The sequence below is a fragment of the Schistocerca piceifrons genome, chromosome 3 (genome assembly GCF_021461385.2).
Source record: "Schistocerca piceifrons isolate TAMUIC-IGC-003096 chromosome 3, iqSchPice1.1, whole genome shotgun sequence".
NCBI classification, from domain to species: domain Eukaryota; kingdom Metazoa; phylum Arthropoda; class Insecta; order Orthoptera; family Acrididae; genus Schistocerca; species Schistocerca piceifrons.
The window spans coordinates 593,243,858-593,269,603 of NC_060140.1; the positions used below are offsets into that span (position 1 = coordinate 593,243,858).

At 42.3% G+C, this 25,746-nt stretch overlaps 1 protein-coding gene and 1 non-coding gene across 2 annotated transcripts in view; one reads left to right on the forward strand and one right to left on the reverse strand.

The window, feature by feature from the left end:
* The window catches only part of LOC124788864, a 355,716-nt gene that overhangs the window by 163,646 nt on the left and 166,324 nt on the right, over positions 1-25,746 (reverse strand). The window lies entirely within an intron of this gene.
* Positions 24,422-24,494, forward strand: Trnaa-cgc. The gene has a single exon. It is a non-coding gene; the product is annotated as a tRNA-Ala (tRNA).

Genomic DNA, 25,746 nt, shown 5'->3' on the forward strand with positions numbered 1-25,746 from the left:
CTCTGAGCACTATGGGACTTAACTTCTGAGGTCATCAGTACCCTAAAACGTAGAACTATTTAAAGCTAACTAACTTAAGGACATCACACATATCTATGCCCGACGCAGGATTCGAACCTACGACCTTAGCGGTCGCGCGGTTCCAGACTGTAGCGCCTAGAACCGCTCGGCCACCCCAACCGGCCGAAGGTAAAAGGAAGGAGGATGAGAGTTTAATGGCCAGTTAACTACTGGGTGGATAGACACGGAGCAAAAGCTCAGAGTGGTGAAATAAGTTGGCCGTGACCTTTCGAAGTATCCATCTCGGAAATTAAATTTGTTAGTAGTAGCGTGAAGCCGGCCGCTGTGGCCGAGCGCTTCTAGGCGCTTCTGTCCGGAACCGCGCGGCTGCTACGGACGTAGGCTCGAATCCTGCCTCAGGCTTGGATGTGTGTGCTGTCCTAAGGTTAGTTAGGTTTAAGTAGTTCTAAGTTCTAGGGGACTGAAGACCTCAGATGTTAAGTCCCATAGTGCTCAGAGCCATTTGAACCATTTGAGTAGTACTGCGAGGCGTGTGACCTATTTTCGGATGAAGCAGAAAGCCAAGACATCTCACTCAAAATTCGAGAGTGTACGCGTAGGTGCTTTTATGTTATTCTATTGTAGGACAGTCTTCATTTTGTCTAGCATTAGTATTAATAAGAATGGAGTGCCTAAATGGGGATGCCCGATTTGAGTCTGAACTAGCATTCTTTTGAAAGCGAGATCCGCATCTTACTCCAGAGCCCCCTCGTTAATGAAAAGCTAAGCACTCTTGCGTGCTTGGAAGTAAAGGACACTCGCAAATCCTGTAGTTACGTCCACGAAAGGAACAAAGGGGCAGACAAGTTAAAACACAAACATGAGTGTAGCGTCGACGGAGGACGCTAAAGCGAAATATCAATACGTAGACGATTAGCGTTTAAATCTTCTGCATATGAATATTGCAACGGAAATTGAGATAAATACTGTTCGCAGCAGTGTTAATTGTAAGCTCTCGGCAGCCGGGCGTGTTCCTAACGCAGCGGCTGAGAAGTTAATGGGACTTATTAGTGGAAGAGCTGGTTGTTGCTGCCTCGCCTTTGCGGTGATCAAATTTACTCGCGCCGCGTTGATGAGGCAGACATGGACCGCAGCGGGGCGCGAGAAGCTACTGCCGAGGGTCCCTGCCCTCGCGCTCTCGAGTCGTTCCTGCGGCAGTTTCCGAAGTTCCTGCAGAACAGCGTTCTCACATGCAACCCCGTACACAGGCACGCGTAGGCGAGAGCATCCCAACCCCTGGAAGTTCGCGGAAGAACGTTTAGCTCTAGCAGTAGCATGGGAGTACTGCAAGGCGTGTGAGCTACTTTCGCATGAAGCAGAGAGCCAAGACGTTTCTTCCACAGTTCGAGAGTGTGAGCGTAGGAGGTTTTATGTTCTTACATTGTAAAACATTCGTCATTTTGATTAGCTCAGAGATGAATAATCCAGTACTCGTAGTCAAATCCACGAATACATTATTGAGCATTTGCGCTTCGCTGACAGCCTGCTCGAAAACTGGTGGTCGACAGATATGCCATCCCCATTATTCGGCTGTCAAGGAGGGGAGACATGGTGGCATCAAATTTCGGATCATCCTATGTGGCATCAACGTCCTTTGCTACATTCTAAACCTTTCCGCAGTTTCTCGTGAAGTGAAAGAATGTGAATTTTTTCATAGTGACCCATTCATCGGACTGAGATGTTAATGTGGGTGTGTTGGTTGATCCAGAGAAGCAGGCTGTGCCAAAGCAGGACGTCTCCCTCCCTCCCTCTCTCTCTCTCTCTCTCTCTGTCTCTTTAATCCTTTCCGTAATCCGTAAGATAACGAGCAGCAGGCTGTAACACCACTCACGTTAGTGATTCACACAACCCAGAAGAAACTTTAAAACTTCCATCTCTGTGACAGAAATACATTATTTAATCGATATGCACACCTTCCAAAACTCTGCGCATAAATACGGGATTTTCCGGTGCTTATACTTCGGGTTCTATTGGTGATAAAAAAGTGTGATCAAATTGTTTGCGTACTTCTTGGGTTAGTGACCATTTGTATACGCAACAGAAGGATCTTCTAAATTTCACTATCCTTCAGTACAGTGTCAAATTGAGATTATTAAATATTTCTTTCTCCTTCGGCATATCGGTAGGCTCCTTTTGCATTTGATGTGGTAAACAGTGTGCTTGATCGCAGTTATGGAAGCAGTGTAGCTCATCGGCTATTCACTGGAATACTGCCAGAAAATGGTTATTTTGCTATATTTTCGCCCTCACTAGTGGACCAAAACCCAGCCGAGGATTACAAGACTGCTGCACACAGACAAAGGCGGAAATTTTTGGGATATACTCCAAAGATTCCGGTCTCAAACAACCAGGAAAATTTTTCTGTTAATTATATTCGTTTCCAAGATCCAAAGTCACACTATTTGTACTCATAAAATACGTAAAAGCCGGTATGAGGCAAAAACATATTTTATAAAGCGAAGTAGCATGGAAAAATATGCTGTAAAATGTCTCCGTTATCATCTGGGCACGACAAGTTTTAGTATTACAGCACGTGCAAAATTTTCTTCCACGTAAAATCCGGTCTCAAGTGTAAAATTAGTTTTGTGGTATTTCAATTTCACATAAGTGAACTATCTAAATTTTACTGACCAATGTATTTCTTTTCATTTGAGTTACATGCCATGCTGCAGCAGATAAATGTGGGAACCAGTGGAAAAATGCTCCTATCGGAGCCCAAAGAATGTGAATATGTTCCTGTTTATTTAAAAGATTCCGACTGAAAAGTGGTGCACCGTCTGCCTCATTCTACATTCCAGAGCACCTTTAAAATATTTCCCAAAAGTTTTTTACATGGGAACTTATTTGCGGTTATCTATGCTGAGAGAGAAGAGAGCGGCATTGCCAAAGATACGTAAAAGTAATATATACTGGAAGATAATGGACTGTAGTTGTTGTATAGGAGGAGCGAAAGAGACAATGGCAGTGAGAGAGAAAGAGAGGGACACAGTGACAGTGGAACGTAATTGACAACGACAGAACGGTGTTAGGAAAAGAGTAAGAGGGGGGGGGGGGAGGAGCAATAAAGAGAAAGACAAAGTGGAAGTGTGTGAGAGCCAGTCATAATGAGAGAAGGAGTACTGACAACGACAGTGAGGAAGAAAGAGGTAGATGGAACAGCAGCATAAGGAAGGAAGGAATCAGATATAGGTAGTGACAGGGAGGAAGAGGGAGACAGAGTGAGAGGGGACTGTAGTACCAGAATAGAACGAAGGGGATTATAACCGTGACACAGGAGAAAGTGACAAAGAGACACAAAGTGATGATGACAGTGAGCCGAGCTGAATGACGGAGTGAGAAATGGCAACTGGGAGTGGAAGGGTATGAGCGACTTAACAGCAATGGACTAGTCAGTGTGAATTATAGTTAGGAGAGCTTGTGGGAGTTTCAGGTGTAGTTTCATGCTAACAAAAAGTGCGAATATGTTTGCATGTAAAAATTTTTAAAAGTGCTAAGAAAGGTAGAAACAGGCATCTGGTACAGCACTTTTCCGTTATAGTCTTTTGAATAAAGAGGAACTTATCCGCATTTTCAATGCTCCTATAACATTTTTCCACTGGTAACTTCATGTCGTACCGATGACACTACCAGCGATACTTACACGTGTTATTTTATTTTCAATCGAATTCAGTGTTACATGGCACTGTCTTCAGACCGCTAAATAACTAATACGTCATGCACATGCCTTGCATAACCTCCTCATTTTAATTGGTGTTTCAGTTTAAAGCTATAAACTGAGAAAGGGCCACTGACAGTGGATAGGTGTGGACGACTTACAGCGATGGACAGGTGCATGTTAGTGAGTAAGTTAGGGGACCTTGTAGGAGTGAGAGGTGAGTTGAATGTTAAAAAAAAAGAGGAATGTGATCAGATGCCTAAATTTTTGGGAACGTTCAAAATGGTTCAAATGGCTTTGAGCACTGTGGGACTTAAAGTCTGAGGTCATCAGACCCCTAGAACATAGAACAATTTAAACCTAACTGACCTAAGGATATTACACACACCAATGCCCGATGCAGGATACGAACCTGCGACCGTAGCGGTCGCGCGATTCCGGACTGAAGCGCCTAGAACCGCTCTGCCACCTCTGCCGGCCGTCTAGTGAACATGGACTCTACACTTCTACATCTGCGATGTTTTGGAGCGAATCTCTTCCGCTGCAAATTCTTTGCTTTCCATATATTGGGAGGAGGTAGTGTAGACCAAAACACGAAAAAGTCTTCTAGTATACATAGTATCTAAAATGCATACCTTAAGAGCTATGAGAATTTCTTCAGCAGAAGTGTGCTTCGCAGAAGCAAATATGAACCAGTTCTCACAGGTCTTAAGGTATGTACTTCAGAGGTCATGTGTACCGGACATTTGTCCGTGTTTTGTGCTATACTACACTCTCCCAACGTATGCAAAACGAAGAGCTTACCGTAGAAGAGTTATGTTTAACATCATCAATGATGAAGAAGCGCTCACATTGCCTTTGAGGTAAGCATTTAGGAGCCAATGTTGACCAGAGTTTTTTGCTTCGAATGGTCGTTCCTGTCTTATCCCTGATTATTCACCATCCCTCCAGGGACATCCTGTATAGCGATGGGAAAAACCCAAAGACCAGCATTTTGTAGGCGAAAGTAAAAGATTTCCTGAATGCTAACTAATAAGCAAGTAGCCTAAGATTTTCCACCGCAGATACCACTGCGAACCATAACTAATTATGGTCTTTTGGAAATTCGTAAATTTGTGATAAGATCCAATGGCACCAAACTGCTAAGGTCATCGGTCCCTAAGGCTACATACTACTTAATATAACTTATACTAACTTACGCTAAGGACAACACGCACACCAGTGCCCGAGGAAGGACTCGAACCTGTGAAGCGGGGCAGCGCGGACCGTGACAAGCCGCCTTAGACCCCGTGGCTACCCAGCGCGGCTTCGGTCATTTAGAATCCTGCTGAACATGATGCTAGTGATAGAAAAATATAAAGGAAAGAAGACCAGCAATAACCTCAGGACTACAACTACGATTAATGGAGAAACTATTCTCATCCAGTCGCCAGAATATTACGAAACCGATGCCGTGGACTCCGGAGGTCTGAAAATCGTTTAACACAGAACCACGCAAATGATTGTTTACGAAGGTGTGCCCGTACTATCAAAGGAAATTTGTGAATGGTTGGAATATTTCTTGGTAGAGATGACGCAGCGTTTTATCTTGGGTCAAGAGTCGAAAGGTGCAGAAGTAATTTTGAACTCCTCAATAAAGAGTGTTTGGAATACGGCTATTCATGTTTTATATTGGTGAAATGGCAGAGAGTTTAAAGAGGATCATCAGAATTTTGCAGATTATGTAGTTATCGATAATGGAGTGCTGTCTAACAAAATTGCACAAATACTCAATCTGTTCGCAAAAAGATAAAAAAATTGGCAACTTTTTTGGGGATATTCAAAAATGTGTAACTGTACTCTCCACACAACAAAAAAAAATTGTTGTATTCTATAACTTCAGTACCATTCAGGTACAGCTACAGCCAGTCAACTCACAAAAATGCCTGTCTGTAACAATTTTTAGATGTGAGGTGGAATCATTGCATATTATCAGTCGTAGGTGGTGGAACACCTCGGTTCATTGATAGGGTATTGATAAAGTGTAGTCAGTCAACAAACGCGATTGCTTACAAAATACACGGCCGACCCATAGGAGAATATTGCTCAAGTGTGTGAAATCATACCACGTAGGACTAACAGGTGATAACGTATACAAAGGAGGCCGGTTACAGACGGGTTCCGGAGAGCGTCATAGACATGTTGACAAGTTTGAAACTGCAGACGCTTGAAGACAGACACAACCTACAGCGCGAAAGCCCATTTAATATAAGGACAGTCAAATGAAAACGAGAAAATTTAAGTAATCTGTTTATTTTTTTTCAAAAGCAGTCGCCATAACTGTTAAAATATTTATCTCTCTGTGAGACAAGACGGTCAGTGCCCTTATGAAAAGATATTTGCGGCAGTCTCCGGAACCATCATTTTACCTAGGGGTGCGACACTTCTTCTTCCGAAGCAAATCACCGGCCAAGAATTTCTTATTTTTGGGCTCCAGAAATGTGCGCATGAGGAGAGATCGGAACTGTATGCAGGACGTGTAAGGGCTTCCCTGCGAAATATCTGCCGGAACGAACTTGGCAACATGTGTACCAGCCCATATAGTCTCCATGCAGTCACGATCTCTCCCCATAAGATTTCCATATTTTGGAACCCTAAGGAGAGATATTTGTAGCTCTTAGTTTGCTACAGACAAAGAGGTGCACGCTTAAGTACATTCGCGATTCCGCAGGCAACTGCGATCACTTTTCGATGAAGGCATCGACCGTGTTGTTAACAGTGGAACAAACGTAATAATAGCTGTGGCAATTAGTATTGAAATAATGCACAGTTTCTTTACTCTATTTCCATTTGTCTTTTTTTTCATGTAACTACCCTTTATAATAAACTGTATCGTTATACTTTTCCCATTTTTCTCGTTTTCATTTGGCTGCCTTTTTTATCACTAAAGCTGGAATAATTTACAACGCCGCAAATATTGAAGTTACCACTGAAAGAAGGTTAGATTAACTATAGCGAGTAATGAGATATTTAAACAACCATTCTTTTCACGCTCAATGCACGAAATGAACGGAAACAAACTGTAACATGTATTACAATGGAAAGTGCCGTTTGCCAAGCATTTCACGATCGTTTGAATAGATAGAGATGCAGAGGAGCACAGAGTGGGAGGTAACGCGTTTTTAGAATTTCGCAGACAGGGTGCACAAAGGTATTCTGACATTCTTTGCACTCGTCTGGCAGCAACAGACATGACCTGAAGACAATGCAGATGCGCGTAAGTCTCGTTCATCGTCACTCCAGAATTCGGAGCTTCTATGGCAGCGTCATATTCCTACCTGACTTTCAAATGAAAAGAGGACCCCTGTTTAAAATTCCAGAAATGTAGTGTATCGCCGTCCATGTGATACCGTACAAAATTTATTGTAAAATTTTCATATGTCATACAAAGTTCAAGCGATTCTCAGAAAGAGTTTCATTAAACGATGCTTTCTCAAATGTCATGGTCTCTCTGCTTAATAATTGTGTTTTATGAGTTTATCGTGTGTTTGAATCTCTGTTGTTTATTCACACTTCGTGAATTAAACTCCAATCACTTCTATGTACAACACAATCAGCAATTTGATAAATACACAAATTCTTAGTTTATTTTAAATCGGTGCCCCATTTTCCAATTTCTGCTATTTCTTTTTTTCTTGGTCACTTTGAAAGTGTTGGTTTGTTATTATTGTTCGTATCAAGAGAGTTACTGTAACCTTATACGTGATATCAAGCTAGCATCCACACTACACACCCAAGGGCAAAGAAATCTTTCAAGTTAGTTCACGGCATTTACACGCGCCATTTTTCGGACACCAGAGATTAGGTTCCCTTAAGGGCATGTAAGCGTTTTTGTTGTTGATGGTCTTCCCGTTTCAAGACAGCTGGGAAGCGTCGTTCAGTTTATAAAAAGTTCGGGAGCTGCTAGTAGGGAGTAAAGAAGACACACATTATGTTCTAAAATAGCTGTCACTGGTGACCAGTGACCCAGATGGTCATAGCTTCGGTGGCCGAAACGTATTATTCATTCATTCGGTGACGCAGATTTGCACCAAGAAAAATTTTGTGACATCGGACTCTGGCCATAGACGACTAAGCATTTACGGAAGTTAGGAAATTATCAGTTTCTTGTGACCTCGGCTAGCGGATGAGCCCTTAAGTTATAAAAGCACCCAGGACGAATGTTTCAGCTTGTAATGGAGTGTGCAACGCTGTGCAATTTTTTGACAAATTATATCTTTTTTTAAGTGTCAGTATACGTAGCAAGAACCATGTCTTTCGTATGGAATGCTCTTACCGACTTATCTATCATTTCTTACTAAGGAAAAAAGGAAAACAGTACAGCGTCCATGAGGCATTGAATCGCAGAACTTTTTGTAGCAGTCCAGTAATAACTAAATCTCTTTATTTTATTAATTTCAGATAATAAGGGCCAACAGCCTTCCATTTGTACGTAAATCGAAAAGGTAAAGTTCTAAAATTTAGAAAATAAAACGAAAATATTGTTTTCTTAACAAAAAATCTAGAATCGTTAAGACATAAAAAGTTTCAAACACTTCACTGAAATCTGAACTACTTTCGAAGCTATAGTTCTCGTTAAGAATACAAACTTGCTCAAAAAAATGAAATTTCATACCAAATAAATTAAAACAAATGCGTAGTTCTTGGTAGTTCACTTTACTGAAAAAGCTTAGCTAAGATTATCTCATCTCTACAGTGAAGTGAGAAGTAAAATTTTTGGAACCTGTTCTTCGTATTTACAACTCTGTCTGATACAATGGTCTCCTTTGTAATATATTTTACATATTCGTCTATACTTGCATTATTAGCCTTCGTTGTAGATATGAGAATCTGCCAAAGTTCCAAGCGTAGCTGTTGGTCTACGTTACAGGAAACAAATGCAATACTGGCAAAAAAACATCCTTCTAAATTTTTGCAGTCTCTGTAATCCCACTAACCATCACGATATTTTACTAATTCTGTTCCACATTTGGAATTAGTCTTCGCGGATTAGTGTGCGTCCCGGATTGTCGAGAATCGTGAAATAGTTACAGTTTTGTGTAGTTTTTCGCCCGTCGGACCCTTTTCATTTACAATGTCGTATGACGTGGACAGCATTTTTAGTATAAGATTTTTAATATTTTCTTCCAGACTTTTCCAGTTTATCACTGGACAGTTATCCCCCAAGGGGTTAGCCCTGTGTGGCTGTGAGATGGCGATAATTGTTGCTGATATTAAGTTGCTGTAAAATATCTTCAATATAGCTCACTTACATCTAGTAAGTTCGCACGTTTTCGTGTTGAGCGTTGATGCGTCAGATATCGACTGGAGCAGTTAAGTCGGTAGAGGTTAGGCTGCTAAATACATTTTTTGTGAACAGCTACATCGACTAACTGCACTATCTTAAAGATGTGGATCATACACATTTTGTAGAGCAATGCATCCATCAATGTGACGTAATACATTAGTTGGCTAGGTGATTTTAAGATATTTCATCTACATACGAATCAGTTCGCTGTAGCGATAAGTGAGATACCGAAGCATGACCCAGAAGACGGGTGACAGCTTCATCGCTACCATAAACTCCTTATTAGCTGCCAAACGCTGCGGCAATTTTCCAGAGTAGTCAGTGGGATTAGCGCTCCTGGAAGAACGGATGTTTCAGAGGATTGGTTTGGTCAAAGTCTAGCGGGGTGTTTCCGGAATGAATATTTCACACTGGAGCGAGATGTGCGCTGTAATGATATTTTCTGGAAAAGAAATTGGGCAGTATTGTATTGTCCGTAGTGAAGCGGTAATAGCAGAACGGGTCGGTAAGGGAGCACAATGGCTGCGAACGTGGACTGTACAATGGACATTTCAGGAGGAACTTTAAAGTTTTACTCCTGCTTAACTTCTTCTCCGTTTGAAAAATATCGTTTCTATAAGATCATCATTTGTTCTTCTTCCCTTACGTGTGAGCCACTAGGGACTACGGTTATTTCAACTCTTCCTCTTTTCTTTTTCCAACAATTTTGTCATAATTTGTCACTGTGGCTCTCTTACTTCTTCTGTCCATGTGGATTCAGTCTTCTTCTTGAGTTTTCGTGGAAACCTATGAAATCTTGTAATTTCTTTCTGAGTGGCAGCCGTTGCTCAGTATCTTCGGGGAGTAATTAGGAGATTGTCCATGCATTCCAACTTCTTTGCACCACGTGTTATCCATTTTTAATTTACCGAAGTAAGTGATGGCAGTCTTCTGTATGCGTGGTCATGAAAAACTGTTCTTCTTTTCCTAATAATTCTCGAAGTTTCTCAATATATATATATATATATATATATATATATATATATAAAGTTCTCTTATATGAAGTCGTCTACACTGCGCTTGCTCCTTAACTGGTACCATAGTTGTCCTTGATATTTTTCCTTGTGTGATTTCCAGTGCTTCCATCATCGAATTTTTGACTAGAGTTAAAAACTTAGCTGCATAAAGTGGTTCTGGTTGAATTACTGCAGAGTAGTATATGAGTTTAGGATTGAAGGATATTGATTTCTTTTCTCCGAAATGTCTAGTTCAATTACTTGTTTGTGTTCTTAGTTTTTCCATATTTAGTTTTCATTGTCTCCGGATGATGCTTTCATGTTTATCACGAATTTGGTTCACTCATTTATTATTCTGTTCTTTCAGCTAGTTCTTTGAGCAATTCTGCATGTCTATCTACTGTTTCAAGTGAGCCTGAAAAAGTATCTCGGCAGCTTATTTTTAAGTTGTTCCTTTTGCAATCAACTCCTTCCTTTATTTGACTTTCTGCTAATAACATTCTCCATTCCCTTATGTCCTTTCCTTGAACACAATTAAAGAACAGTGGGCGGAAAACATCTTCTGTCTGCCTCCAGTTTCAATCTCAAAAGTGGTGTTTTGTAATGTTCGTCTAATTAGAGCTATTGTTTTTACTATAAATCCCGTTTGCTGAGAATTGCCAATACGGATTCTAAAAATGTTTTCCGGTACTCAACTAGCTCCTTATTCTTACAAACTAATGAGAGCTACAGAAAGGGGATGTCAAATTTATTCCATATTTTTAGACTTCCAAATGGCTTTTGACACCGTATCTCAGAAGTGACTTCTAATTAAATGGTGTGCCTATAGAATATCCTCTCAGCTGTGTAACTGGATTCGTGATTTCCTGTCAGAGAAGTAACTGACGGAAAATCATTGATTGAAACGTAAGTAATATTAGGCGCTCCCCTAGAAAATGTTATAGGTTCTCTGTTTTTCCTGAGCTGCATAAACGACACTCAAGACATCAGAGTAACCCTCTTACACTGTGTGCAGATGATGCTGTCATTTAGTGTCTCGTAAAAACCAATTGCAAAGTGATTTAAACAAAATATCTATACAGAGCGAGAAGTGGCAACTGACTAACGGGAAAGTGTGAAGTCATCCACATGAATACTAAAAGAAAATCGCTAAATTTCGCTTAAACGATAAATTACACAAATCTAAACGCTTTATATTCTATTAAATAGTTAGTGTTTACAATTACGAATCACATAAAATGGATCGGTCACCCAGATAATGTTGTGTGTAAAGCAAACCAGAGACTACGAGTTATTGACAAAACACTAGCACAAAACCAAGGCGATTTTCGTTGCAGCGCGATCTTCTAGTGAAATTTCAATCATCAACTTCCTCCTCATTCTGTTGGCATCCAGCTAGATAGGGAGAAATGATCATCACGACAAAAGAAGAGCAATCAGGGCTCGTACATACATATTCAAATACTAGTTTTTCCCGCGCGCTATTCGAGAGAGGAACGGTGGAGATAGACTTGAACGTGGTTCGATAAACCCTATGAAAGGCGCTTGTTTGTGAATTGCAGAGTAATCGTGTATATAGCTGTAGATGTAGATTGGCTTAAGTGACGGATGGTTTCTAATGTTTGGACATTTAGTATGTGTTTCTTTTTTATTATTGCCTTTTGATTAAGCTGTTTATAATATTAAGTTAAAGCATGAGAACTGTTCATATTCCTAGAAAACCAAATAGTATTAAATATAATACCGTTGCGGTGTTATTGAAGATGCTTTAGAATAAAGCAAAGCGAGTTTGGTCTCAGTAAGACTTTGGTAACAGCCACAAAAGACGGTATTGATCTCTGTAGCTCAATATGAAAACCTTGTGTGTAACATTTCACTGTACTCCAAGTCACTCAAGATTTCTGAAGCTTCTCTTCACTTAACGAGTATGGGACCGATAACGTACTTAGTTCAAACTATCCAAACCCGACACAGAACCGCGAAAAATTACATCAGTCAGGAGAGGTAAGATATCTCACCCATATTACTGAACAGAAGCATGCGTTGCAAGATGCCACTACTTCAAGGCTTTTCACGTGGCTGCTCTAAGCGGTACAGTTATGGCAACAGATCTTTTCTGAGGAGCCAGTGCTCATTAATAAAATTATAACGTAATTAAATAACAACACGATCTGTCAAGAGATCCTGAGCACTGTATCCTCAGTGGGTCCCACTGATCTTTCTATTTCTCACATCTGTGGATATGGAATTCACTATGATAGTAAAATCGTTTAGTAAAACAGATTCGGAATTTATTTCACAAATGATAAAATAAATCTTGGAAGGATTAGACATTCATTACAACTATTTTCAGTTCAATGAGTACATAGGTGGCCACATTTATGACGCTATTTGGTTGAATGAAATATTCATTCTGCAGCGGAATGTGTGCTGATATGAAACTTCTTGGCAGATTAAAACTGTGTGCCGGACCGAGACTCGAAGTTTGGAAGGTAGGAGACGCGGTACTGGTTCAGGTAAGGCTGTGACAACCGGTCGTGAATCATACTTGGGTAGTTGAGTCGATAGAGCACTTGCTCCCGAAAGGCAAAGGTACCGAGTTCGAGTCACGGTCCAGCACACAGTTTTAATCTGCAAGGACGTTTCACGTTATTTAGTTGTTGGTAAAGTTCACAGATGGATGGAGATGACAATTTGGTACGACAGTTCACAATCACTGTCACTAAATCACCAAGTTGCATAGTAGGTACGCACTGATTGCAAAGCGTGGTGTTGACAGCGACTGAAGACAAATATCTTGTTGGGACTTAGCGAGCGACAGAGAGGTCAGCACTTCCATCCAAAATAATAAGTTGTTGTGCCTATCCATCAGTATCAAGCTGGTGCTGGTGCTCATTTCGGCGTGTGCTCTCCATGGCTAATGGGCAGGCATACGCTCCTCTGAGTAGGTATGAGTCTCCGGGTCTGTAATCTGACACCGAATGTTCCACTCTAACTCCTCGAATCATAAGACACAAACCCCATTCAGAACCTTGAATGTCTAAAAAGCGCACTCCTCTTGGTGGCAGTTCCCACGCGTGGCTAAGACTTCGAAGACAGTTACTCGATTTATGGCCGACGCTGGCCAATGACATAGTTTTCTAATGTTTTCCATCTACCTCCAACAGCTCTGTAAAATCTCCCTTCCCAATCGACTTCCTTACCACTCTTCTCTATCTAAAAGGTGGCGTTAAGGGCATACGTCAAATACTGTCTACCAGTGGCAGACTGTGCTTTTATCACCAGTGCGACTTCGCCGTTGTAGGAAATAAAAAGTAAAAACTAATATTTACACTCTCGGCGTATAGAGCCTAAAAAGCGCACTCCGCTCTTGGTGACAGTTTCCACGCAGGGCTAAAACTTTCTAGACAGTTACTCGATGTATGGCCGACGCTCGCCAATGGCATAATTTTCTAATGTTTTCCATCCTCACTCCAACAGCTCTGTAAAAACTCCTCTCCCAATCTTCCTTACCACTCTTCTCTGTCTAAAAGGTGGGGCTAAGGGCATATGTAAAAAACTGTCTATTAATGACAGACTGCGCTTTTACCACCAGTTCAACTACGCCGTTACAGGAAACAAAAAGGAAAAATCAATAATTACACTCTCGGCGTAGGCTTGGAGGCCACCACCCACGCAGTAAAGTCACTTACGGTTGTGTTATTAGGTGTAATTTCAGCGCTGTGCGGGCACGTTTTGATAGCGATAGCCCCCCCTCGTCATTACCCTCTCTGGCCGCAACAGCTTCTGAAGCGATTTGTGCCCTTCAGAGGGCATGTCTGTGGGCCTGCAATTAAGCGCTGTTGCGGCCAGGAGGCGCTTTCGAAATGGCGGGTGGTTGAGGGGTGTGTTTGACAGCGGCTGGAGTAAATGCCGTGACCTCTTGGCCGACAGTATCCTTGGCCCGCTGTTGAAAGTTCCGTTTCTGGTCACGGCGAGTGCGACGGGTTTGAGTGTTGGCTGGTATCTTGAAGACTGCTCGTTAAAAAACTATCTCTGCGCGATGCATGGAACAGGACTTGTTCGTGGCATTTGAATTTACAAGGTGCCTGTGCCCAGTGTGGTTCCGTCTTACAGTTTCAAAAACCGAGTACAGGGACATCTGGCGAATAGCAAACGTTGGTTCCTGATCCTTAGCAAACTCCTCATAATATCTACTTGATGACAGCCCTTGGTCGAGTGGTTCTAGTCTTACACTCCGATCTGCAAGAAATTATGGTGAGCATCCGATTACTGTCTGCATATTTATATTGTGTTGCACAGTGGCTGTCCTAACTCGCCACCCTGGCTATCCACCATGACATGTAAACATTCACGATTATTTTATGTGATCTTACTTAGGTTAAGTTCCTGTGAATGTGTGTGTCTGAACTAGGGGTGCTCGAGCCATTTAACAAAGACTGACTGCACCTAATTAAAATTTCTTATTTACTGTATTTTGTAATTAGGTACTTCATACGGAACGTTCGACTCTTTCAAGTGTATTTATAGTGTCTATTTGTGTTGTAAATGCAAACTGTTAATTAGTGGTTCGTATGTTACAGCATAGCATGATCTATCTGCTGTATATACTATGGGTGCAGCTAAAGAGACCTGGCTACAACAAATGCCTTACTGAGACTATTTCTCTACTCACAATCGCCATTCACAATTAAGTGAAGAAAGAGAAACTGTTTGGCTCTGCAACTCACACTTGTATCATACTTTGAATTTAATGTCGATGGCTGATGTTAATGACCTGTACCATTTTCATTGTGTTTTAGAAACTGGTAATGAAGAATACGCGGGTTAATTGTATAGACTTGTGATCTGATTAGACCTCTGCGCTAAGCATCCAATGTTTTCTTTTTTCAAACTAAATTTTGTTCCCAAAAAATATTTTTCTTTTAATTTCATTCTGTCATTCCCGAAATTTATGTAATATTTACCAACAGCTTAGTTGCTGGAAATTAATTTGATTAATTCCAGGGATAGTTGCTCAGATTGTCTTGCCACATTTTCTGTGTTTTAATAAATTGATTTGTGGTTTTAATAAATATGTTAATAAATGTTATAGGTGAAAAGAGATATTAGTAAAGGGGACATCTGTCTGCGGTACACCAGGCCACTTCTCCTTCGTGGGTGGGGTCAACTTCCTATCTTCAAATGGGAACCCCACCCCCTCTTTCACTGCATATTCAGACACTACGCCAAAAATTGCCGACCGTTAACTCAAAGCATTTCTTCTCTCTTGTTGTAGATGGGGGGGACGACATTTCAAACCTACATCCGGCCATCCAGATTTAAGCTTTCGGTGAGTTCCCTAAATCGCTTCAGGCAAATGCTGGAATAGTTCCTTAAAAATGGCACGACCGATTTCCTTCCCCATCCTTCCCTACTCTAACGGGACCGATGACCTTGCAAGTTGCTCCCCTCCCACGAACAGATGTGCAGAACTATAAACCTATATATCTAACATCGATCAGTTACAGAATTTTGGAACACGTATTATGTTCGAGTGTAATGACTTTTCTGAAGATTAGAAATCTACTCTGTAGGAATCAGCATGGGTTTCGAAAAAGGGGATCGTATGAAACCCAGCTCACGCTATTCTTCCACGAGAGTCAGAGGGCCATAGACACGGGTTCACAGGTAGATGCCGTGTTTCTTGACTTCCGCAAGGCATTTGATACAGTTCCTCACAGTCGTTTAAAAAGTAAGAGCATATGGACTATCAGACCAATTGTATGACTAGATTGAAGAGTTCCTAGATAACAGAACGCAGAATGTCATTCTCAATGGAGAGAAATCTTCCGAAGTAGGAGTGATTTCAGGTGTGCCGCAGGGGAGTGTCGTAGGATCGTTCCTATTCACAATATATATAAATGGCCTTGTAGATAACATCGGAAGTTCACTGAGGCTTTTTGCGGATGATGCTGTGGTATATCGAGAAGTTGTAACAATGGAAAATTGTACTGAAATGCAGGAGGATTTGCAGCGAATTGGCGCATGGTGCAGGGAATGGCAACTGAATCTCAATGTAGACAAGTGTAATGTACTGCGAATACATAGAAAGAAAGATCCCTTATCATTTAGCTACAATATAGCAGGTCAGCTAATTCCATAAATTATCTGGGAGTAGGCATGAGGAGTGATTTAAAATGAAATGACCATATAAAATTAATCGTCGGTAAAGCAGATGCCACACCCAGAATCATAGGAAGAATCCTAAGGAAATGCAGTCCGAAAACAAAGGAAGTAGGTTACAGTACACTTGTTCGCCCACTGCTTGAATAATGCTCACCGGTGTGGGATTCGTACCAGATAGGGTTGATAGAAGAGATGTAGAAGATCCAACGGGGAGTAGCGCGCTTCGTTACAGGGTCATTTAGTAACGTGAAAGCGTTACGGAGATGATAGATAAACTCCTGTGGAAGACTCTGCAAGAGAGACGCTCAGTAGCTCGGTACGGGCTTTTGTTGAAGTCTTGAGAACATACCTTTGCCGGGAGTCAATCAGGATATTGCTCTTCCCTATGTATATCACGCGAAGAGACCATGAGGATAAAATCAGATAGATTAAAGCCCACACAGATGCATACCGACAATCTTTATTTCCACGAACAATACGAGACTGGAATAGAAGGGAGAACCGATAGAAGTACTCGAGGTACCCTCCACCACACACCGTCAGGTGGCTTGCGGAGTGTGGATGTAGATGTAGACGTAGATTTGAGGAACCGAATGATCCAGCTTAAATTGCCACCACGGGTTAAAAGGGAGCCATAACAAACATTTTTGGCATGTGCAATCGTCTCAAGAACATTTAGCTGATTACATTGAAAGAATTCGGGAAGCAATTAGCGCGTTAGAACTACAGGTTACTGAAAATATCGTGCAGAATACCTTAGAGGGAATGAAACTGGATGATCGCTCCAGGGTCATGGTTTCTAGTAGAGCCACGTCCCTTGCGGTATTAGATGATTTTGTGGCCGCTATTGATGGATTGCTGTTCGCTGACTAAGGTCGTAATAAACTCACTGAGCCGGAACCTAGCTATAGAGGGAGCTCCGAAGGGTGTGGTGGCCCTCTCTCCGATCAGTTTAAAACTAGGCCTTGTTACCGATGTGGTAGTGACCAGCATTTAGTGCGAGATATACCGGTTAAGAGGGGGCCTCGCACGAACAGTTGACGCCATGAGAAACAGATAGTAGCTGGCCAGCGAACACCGCCTAAACATTCTTGCATATAAGGGCAGAATAGTACAGACGCTACTCTATGTTTGTGTGCAACTGAAAAAATACCAGGAGCCTGTGTGTGCCTTGCTAGACTCTGGAAGTAGTGTTTCGTTATTATTATGGTATCTTGAATTTAGGGGGATTTGTCGAACGCCTCCCTTGCGTGCGTCATATCAGATGTCGAGCTGCTAACGGACAGATATTACGTCTGGTAGGTGAAATGCAGGGGAAATTGAGCATTCTGGGATTGTCGTGGCCGGTTAATGGTGGTCAGGGATCTGCCATTCACGAAGAAATAAATCTGAGAGCGAGCCAGATTATTTTTGTAAGGTTTGGCTGTGAGCCCAGCTTCCCTCATACGACACAAAACTTGAAGGCGCTGTAAGTGGTCATCAAAGGTGGCACTATAAATGACCACATCATCCAAATAACTATGAGCACAGTTTTAAACACAGCTGATTAGTTCAGTGAACGTCTATATATTAACGCTAAACTAAGTAAGCCCTTGGTCACAAATTGTTTGTCTTTTTACCAAGTTTCAACACTTCTATGAGTGCCTTCATCAGAAGAATTTCTGATGAAGGCACTAATAGAAGCATTGAAACCTGGTCAAAAGACTAAAAACTGGTGACCGAGGGTTTATTTAGTTTAACTTTAATTTATAAATACACTTGAACTTGAGATCTCCCAAAACTTTATCTAGAAGACGAGACAAGACAACGACTCCAGTCGATGCCCGAAAGAAACTATTAAAGTCGTACAAAATTCTATTCAGTGCAGAAAGCAGTGTCATGCTTGGAATGTTCAGTTAATGGGATCTGGTAATACGCTTGGTTAAAATCTACAACAGTAAAGAATCGCATCGCAAAATCATGAAAAACAATTGTGGAGATCTGGCAAAGAGACAGACTTCAAAATTACTTTCTCATTCCATCAAAATGGTGCATAGTGTCCGACCACAACATGGATTAAAAACATTTTCATAACTCTGCACTTGCTAATAGTTTGTCTCACGTGAGGTACCCTTGCAGTACGGAAGGCAGAAAGTGCATGACCAGTGAAACACAAATAGAATGATGTCACCTTATCACGTCAGCGAAATAATCGTCCAATAGCATCAGAGAAGTAGATCGCCACTACAATCTCCCAATAAGATGTAATCGGTTAACGGCCACCAGCTGCTTGGCTGGGCAGACTGTCTCAGGACACAGCCATTACAACTGTCGCCTTTACAATGCCTTTTCAGAACACCTCTTAGGCGACCGGATTACCTCGCCTCCTTGGGCTATCCCACCTTCTCCTCTCCACCTGCCAACTAAAACTCACTCGCGCTCGCCAGTGGATCCGCTCACCGCCGCGCCACCTCGCGATCGGCTCACAGGCCGAAAAGTTAGCGTCTCTGAACAAATGTTGACTGCCGCAAAGCCAGCATGGCTCAACCTCCACCACCAAAGCCATTCGTCGGTCAAGCGACGCTAAAAAAAACCAAACTTAGCCACCTTCCTCAACGTGGCTAACAAGCACCTGGGATGCTTTCCCGGTGGCGCGGTTGTGCACCAGAATATGCAGAGGACTCAGGAATTTAAGCAGACAACAGGGTCCCATAAATCGGGGGAGGGAGGGGGGTTTATTTTCCCGGATGGAACGTCCTCTTGCTTTGACCCAGTACCAAAATACCGCACGAACACATAATCACCCACATTACTCCTAAAGGGGTGCCTACCCTGATTATGCCGATGAGTCTGCCTCCCATGCGCTAGCTCGATATTACGTTTGGCATGTGGGCACTGATCTTGTCAGGCAGAATTTCGTCCAGTGACCACAAAGTTAGCCGGCGTGTAGTTAAGCGGATACGCAAACATTGAAGACGCTGGCATCGGCATAATCACGGTGGGCGCCGCTTTAGGAGTAATGTGGGTGATAGTGTGTTTGTGTGGAATATTGGTACCGGGTCAAAGCAAGAGGACGTTTGGAATACTGTCGGCTGCTTAAATTCCTGAGTCCTGTGAATATTCTGGTACGCAACCGGGCCACCGGGAAAGCATCCCAGGTGCTTGTTAGCCACGTTGGGGAAGGTGGCTAAGTTTGGTTTTTTTAGCTTCGCCTGACCGGCCAATGGCCTTGGTAGTGGAGGTTGAGCCTTGCTGGCTTTGCAGCTATCGACATTTGTTCAGAGACGCTAACTTTTCGGCCTGTGAGCCGATCGGGAGGTGGCGCGGCAGTGAGCGGATGCACTGGCCAGCGCGAGTTTTAGTTGGGAGGTGGAGAGGAGAAGGTGCGATTGCCCAAGGAGGTGAGGTAACCCGGTGTTCTGAAAAGGCATTGTAAAGGCGACAGTTGTAACGGCTGTGTCCTGAGATAGTCTGCCCAGCCAAGCAGCTGGTGGCCGTTAACCGATTCCCAGATAACCCTGACGTCCTTCTGGAAGGACGACGGCACTCACTGTTGAAATTATTTATTTTTGCGAATAACGCATTGTCCAATGAACTGTGACGCATTGTCATATGAAGTAGGCGTAGTCAGTTGCGTGCTGCGACAGTCAGTTTGACGGTGTCGTTAGTGAGTGAGAAACTGTGTCTTGAAGATAGGGCCGATTTTACCATGGACGAACTGACTGACTGTGTCATCGATGGGTATGTATATTTTCTTTCATATTGCCTCAATATTTCTGAAACTTGTCATACAATATCCTAAAGAATTAACCTATATGTATTATTTATGCGTTCATATTAGGATTGAAAGTTGTCGTCAGTTGTAATTCAATAATGTTTTCAACCATCCTTCCAGAAGGACGTCAGGATAGTATGTTGTCATCTTGTATTCACAGGAAACGATGTACACTGATGACACTTTTGGACGTGTTAGAATCAGAAGATGAGGAAATACCTAATACTGGTGTGAATGTAATATTACACCCTCCTCTAAATTCTACTGATGACGTAACCGATGAAGATTCGTGTGCTGAAGAAAGTCCAAGTGTAGATAAATTACCAGCAAGTCAGCTCAGTGCAACTGCGCTTTGTGATTTGGTCATTTCTACCAATGATAATGCTGTGAATACAACAAGGAAACAATCCTTTACCTCTGATGTTGTTCCAGGACCCTCCAGCAGTCCAATAATAGTAAAAATATCGACAACAACCACAAACAAACCAGCAAGCCTATCGAAGAATAAAGTTCGAAATCTCAAGATATATAAGTGGAAAAGTGGTGAAATAGTTTATCCAACACCTGTGTGGCTTCTAACGTTCACAATTGGAATGAAGAAAGGGCGAACAGCGCTTGAGTATTTCCAACAGTTTTTTGATAATGAAGTGCTTTTAATGATGGTCACCTACACAAACCAGTACGCAGCCAATAGAAATAGACTAGGTGATTGTTCAGAAGATGAGATGTTCGTGTTTATTGCAATACGTCTGCTAATTGGATATGTAACAGTGTCACGCAGGAAGATGTACTGGCAATCAGATAAAAACAGTCACAACGACCTCGTAACAAATGCCATGTCGAGAGATCAATTTGACTTTATCTTTTCCAATTTACATGTATGCAACAATGACAATTTAGGTAAATCAGGCCGTTTTGGAAAAATCCGCCCATTACTGTGTATGCTGAATGATAGATTCAAACAATTTGCGCCATCATTCTGTCGATGAATCAATGGTCCCATACTTCGGATGTCACAGGTACAAACAATTCATGAGAGGGAAACCAATCCGATGCGGATTCAAATTTTGGTGTGGAGGCACAAGTGGTGGATATATTTTTTGGCTCGAACCCTACCAAGGAGCTGGCACGTATAGTAAGGATTATGAAACGGAAGGTATGGGGTACGGTGTGGTAATGACTTATGTTGACCAGTTACTTCCACATGTTACATATCGAATATACTTTCATAACCTCTTTACCAGCGTTGAACTACTACGTGACCTAAAAGAGAGGGGCGTGGAAGCAACAGGAACAATAAGAGGAGACAGAGTTAAGAATTGTACTATATCATGTGTAGATAAAATGATAAAAGAAAATAGAGGATCATATGAACTTTGTTCTGACTCAGCATCCGGGATTTCAATTGTACGTTGGAATGACAACAATGTTATTACTGTAGCCACCAACTTTGACAGAGTGCTACTACTACGCTCTGTAGCAAGATTTTCCAGGGAACAAAAGAATAGGATTAGCGTGCCTCAACCTAACTTATTACACTCCTACAATACTCATATGGGAGGCATAGATAGAGCTAACCAAAATGTATCCCTATATACATGCTCTATAAGCAGGAAAAAGTGGTATTTCCCGATCGTTGCACATTAAACAGACATTGCAGAGCAAAATGCCTGGGATCGTTACAAGCACAACGAAGAACCCATAGATCATCTGACATTTCGTCGTCGAATTGTCTCTGGAATTCTTGAAAGTCAGAAAAGAGTCACTACCAGCAGAGGACGTCCTAGTAAAAGGGCAAAACTAGATTCTAGATTTGATGGTAGAGAACCTTATGTTGCTGAATTACCAACGGACGAGGTAACAAAAAAGAAGAAGCGTCTGAAATGTCGAAGTTGCCATAAAAAAACTACTACTATGTGCGTAAAAGGTGACGAAAAACTTAATGTTTGTTGCTTTTTCTCTTATCATAATAGTGCATAAAATATGTGTATAGGTTATTTTCTTTGTTTCTGTATACATTAGCTGTTTTAGCCCATAAATCAAATTTATTTATCTTTATTTGAAAGTATAAAAACCGAAACAGTTACTTGTGCAATGTCATATACTTTAAAAACATGTTCCCTTATTATCCTGACGTCCTTCTGGAAGGACGCCCATTTTTGGAAATACTAAATAAAAGTAAATAATCCAAGTAGTTTTTACTTTCTTCCTTACAACCTTGTGAATGAATGTAGATAAGATATAAATCAATTTTGAAAAACAAATAATTCAGGCCTATCTAGGTTAATGTTCGGGTATCCGCTTAACTAACCGCCGGCTAACTTTTTGTGGTCACTGGACGAAATTCTCCTTGACAAGATTAGTCCCCACATGCCAAACGTAATATCGAGCTAGCGCATGGGAGGCAGACTCATCGGCATAATCAGGGTATGCGCCCCTTTAGGAGTATGTGGGTGAATGTGTGTTTGTGCGGAATTTTGGTACTGGGTCAAAGCAGGAGGACGTTCTATCCGGGAAATTACACCCCCCCCCCCACTCCCTCCCCCGATTTATGGGACCCTGTTGGCTGCTTAAATTCCTGAGTCCTGTGCATATTCTGGTACGCAACCGGGCCACCGGGAAAGCATCCCAGGTGTTAGTGTTTAGTATGTTCCAAACATTATGGTGGATATTGAACTGTATGATATACCAAAGTACGCTAACTCTGTGAGACACCTTTACGGAGGTCTGAATGTTGGCAGCTATCAAGGGCTCGATTATCGTAAGGATAAAATGTCATCAGGTGTTTTTTGGGGAGCATCACGTGTGGAAGTGAGTTCAATCGGTTACTTAAAATATCTTAACCATGGGTGTGTTACTTGTAAGCTAAATTTAGCAGCCGCAATTTGTTTTAATTCTTGCGATACTGCTACTGTGCCATTTTATTTAATGTTGTTTTAAGTGATGGATTTTGGTTTTATTATCATAGGACGTGTTGTTCCTGCACAGGGCACGCGATTTTTTGGACTATAATTGTTGAAAATTTGCTCTACATCTGTGCCTAGGGGGTGGGCCCGGGCTACACCGCCGATTTCGCGATTGTTCTTGGATCTGACGGAATTGAACGTTCCGTTAAGACCCAGATGCACCCTGTAACAGTCCTCTGAATTTGTACATGTTGTCTAGATCCGTGGAACCCATAAAAAAATATAAATATTACCGGATTCGGCAAGTAGTTACCATCTTGATATGTGCTTAATGCACGAAAAATTTTCTTGCTGTTAGATGAATAAATGTTGTTGACAACCCTTAAATTCATAAAGCCATTTAAAATTTCGGTGGATTAACAGCTAATCGTCACGTGATAAATGTTTGAAGCGCATATCGTCCTCCGTTTGCATCCGCGGACATGACAGGGAGAAGGTACAGGAAAATGGAGTGAAGGAGTAAGAGAGGAAGGGGGATAGCACTGACGAAGAAGGAGGAGAAGAACCGTGCACCTGTTTATGTTTGAATTTTAAATTATATATATCCCTATTGCATAGCACACCTCACGCATGTAATTGGAGATTAAATGGAACGGAACAGAATGGAACCAAATAGAAGAGCGTGTTATACAAGAAAATAAGTTACGTCGTAATGACATATTCAACTGAATTTTCCAAGTTACCTGCTCTTCAAGCTTTCCCGGCGGATGTGTAGTAAATAGTCTTGACTAGTTTGCCGCGGGATCACGTTGTCCAAATTCTACAATATTTCCTCGGATCAACTGCCCGACATCTTCAGGTGGTTCAACCTTGCTGGTGGCTAGGTACGACTGACGGTATCTACACGTCGACGACCCGTTCCTGGAACACGCTCGTGAAGAAAGCGCAGGCGCCGAAATCGCGCATTCCCAATGATTTACAGTAGGATGGTGCCGTATTCAAACTCGCTCTGCCGAGATTCGCAGAGCGGCTTTCCTGCGCGTGCGATGTATGCTGCGTTAGCCAACAGTGAGGCCAGACGTTACTCACCAACGGCCGTACTAAACCAATGTTACGACGGGCATGCTATCGAAGAATCTTTATTTTCGCGTTGTGTTTTAATAGCAGCCGTTGCAAGGTTCGAGGTCGTGCTTAGCAGAAATCCCGTATCCTTGTTGATGAGATTATCGGCTGTACGGATATGTATTGCTTCCTTAATGACGCAAACCCAGAAAGATCATGCCGGGGATAAGACTTCCGTCTTTTCATAAATCATCCGATGTCCTGTATTCAGACAGTATTCCGCAAATGCCGACTTACCCAGTTGACGAAGGCGTGTATGACGCTGATGTTCATCGCAGCGTTCTTGTACTGTGCGGCATGTCTGGCCTACATATGCTGCCCCACATTGACCAGGAAACTTCGACACACTACATTTCCTCAGACCAAGGTCATCCTTAACCGAAGCCAACAGATTCCTCAGTTTTGCAGATGACTAAAAAACACACTTAATGACCGAGCGAGGTGGCGCAGTGGTTAGCGCACTGGACTCGCATTCGGGAGGACGACGGTTCAATCCCGTCTCCGGCCATCCTGATTTAGGTTTTCCGTGATTTCCCTAAATCGTTTCAGGCAAATTCCGGGATGGTTCCTTTGAAAGGGCACGGCCGATTTCCTTCCCAATCCTTCCCTAACCCGATCTTGCGCTCCGTCTCTAATGACCTCTTTGCCGACGGGACGTTAAACACTACCCACCACCACCACACACTTAATGGTTCAAGTGGCTCTGAGCACTATTGGACTTAACATCTGAGGTCATCAGTCCCATAGAACTTAGAACTACGTAAACCTAACTAACCTAAGTACATCACACACATCCATGCCCGAGGCAGGATTCGAACCTGCGACAGTAGCGGTTCCAGACTGAAGCCCTAGAAACGCTCGGGCACACCGGCCGGCAACACACTTAGTTTCATATTTTCCGAGCAACCTTCCGGATCTTGACGACATGGCACCAAAATACGGCAAAAAGGGCCTAAGTAGTGGGTGTCTTCGTATCTTCATTCAATTCATGATCTTTGAAAAAGTGAACGGTGTCGCAATGGGAAGCTCTGTGTCTATGTGGTGGCCAACTATTTTATGGAAAACTTTGTAGAAAAGCACTGCAGTCAGCCACTCTCAAACCCTTTGTTTTCTGCGGTATGTGGATGATACATTTGTGGTGCGGCCACATGTACTTGATACTCTACTTTCGTTTCTTCAGCATATGAATTCGCCCCATCCGAATATAAACTTCACAGTGAAAGTGGAAAAAAGATGGTACTTCATCTTTTCTTCATGTTTTGGCACGGAGGAATGATGGAACCTTGGCACACAGCGTCTGTCGCAAGCCAATGCGTACAGATCTATATGTGCAGGCCAAAAGCTGCCATCATCCTGCATAATGCGGTAGTGCATTATGTTCGTTAGTTCACAGAGCACATGTGGTATCTAATCCTGAAAGCCTGTCGAGTGGCCGGCCAGTGCGCCCGAGCGGTTGTAGGCGCTTCAGTCTGGAACCGTACGACCGCTACGGTCGTAGGTTCGAATCCTGCCTCGGGCATGGATGTGTGTGATGTCCTTAGGTCAGTCAGGTTTAAGTAGTTCTAAGTTCTAGGGGACTGATGACCTCAGATGTTATGCTCCATAGTGCTCAGAGCCATTTTTAGGCCTGTCGAGTGAAATTCAACATTTGAAAACAGTGTTCCGACAAAACGGCTATTCTGAGAGACAAATACGTAATGCATTCAGGCCCAGGCGAGTTCAATATATGGAGCAGAATGAAGATACGAAGACACCCACCA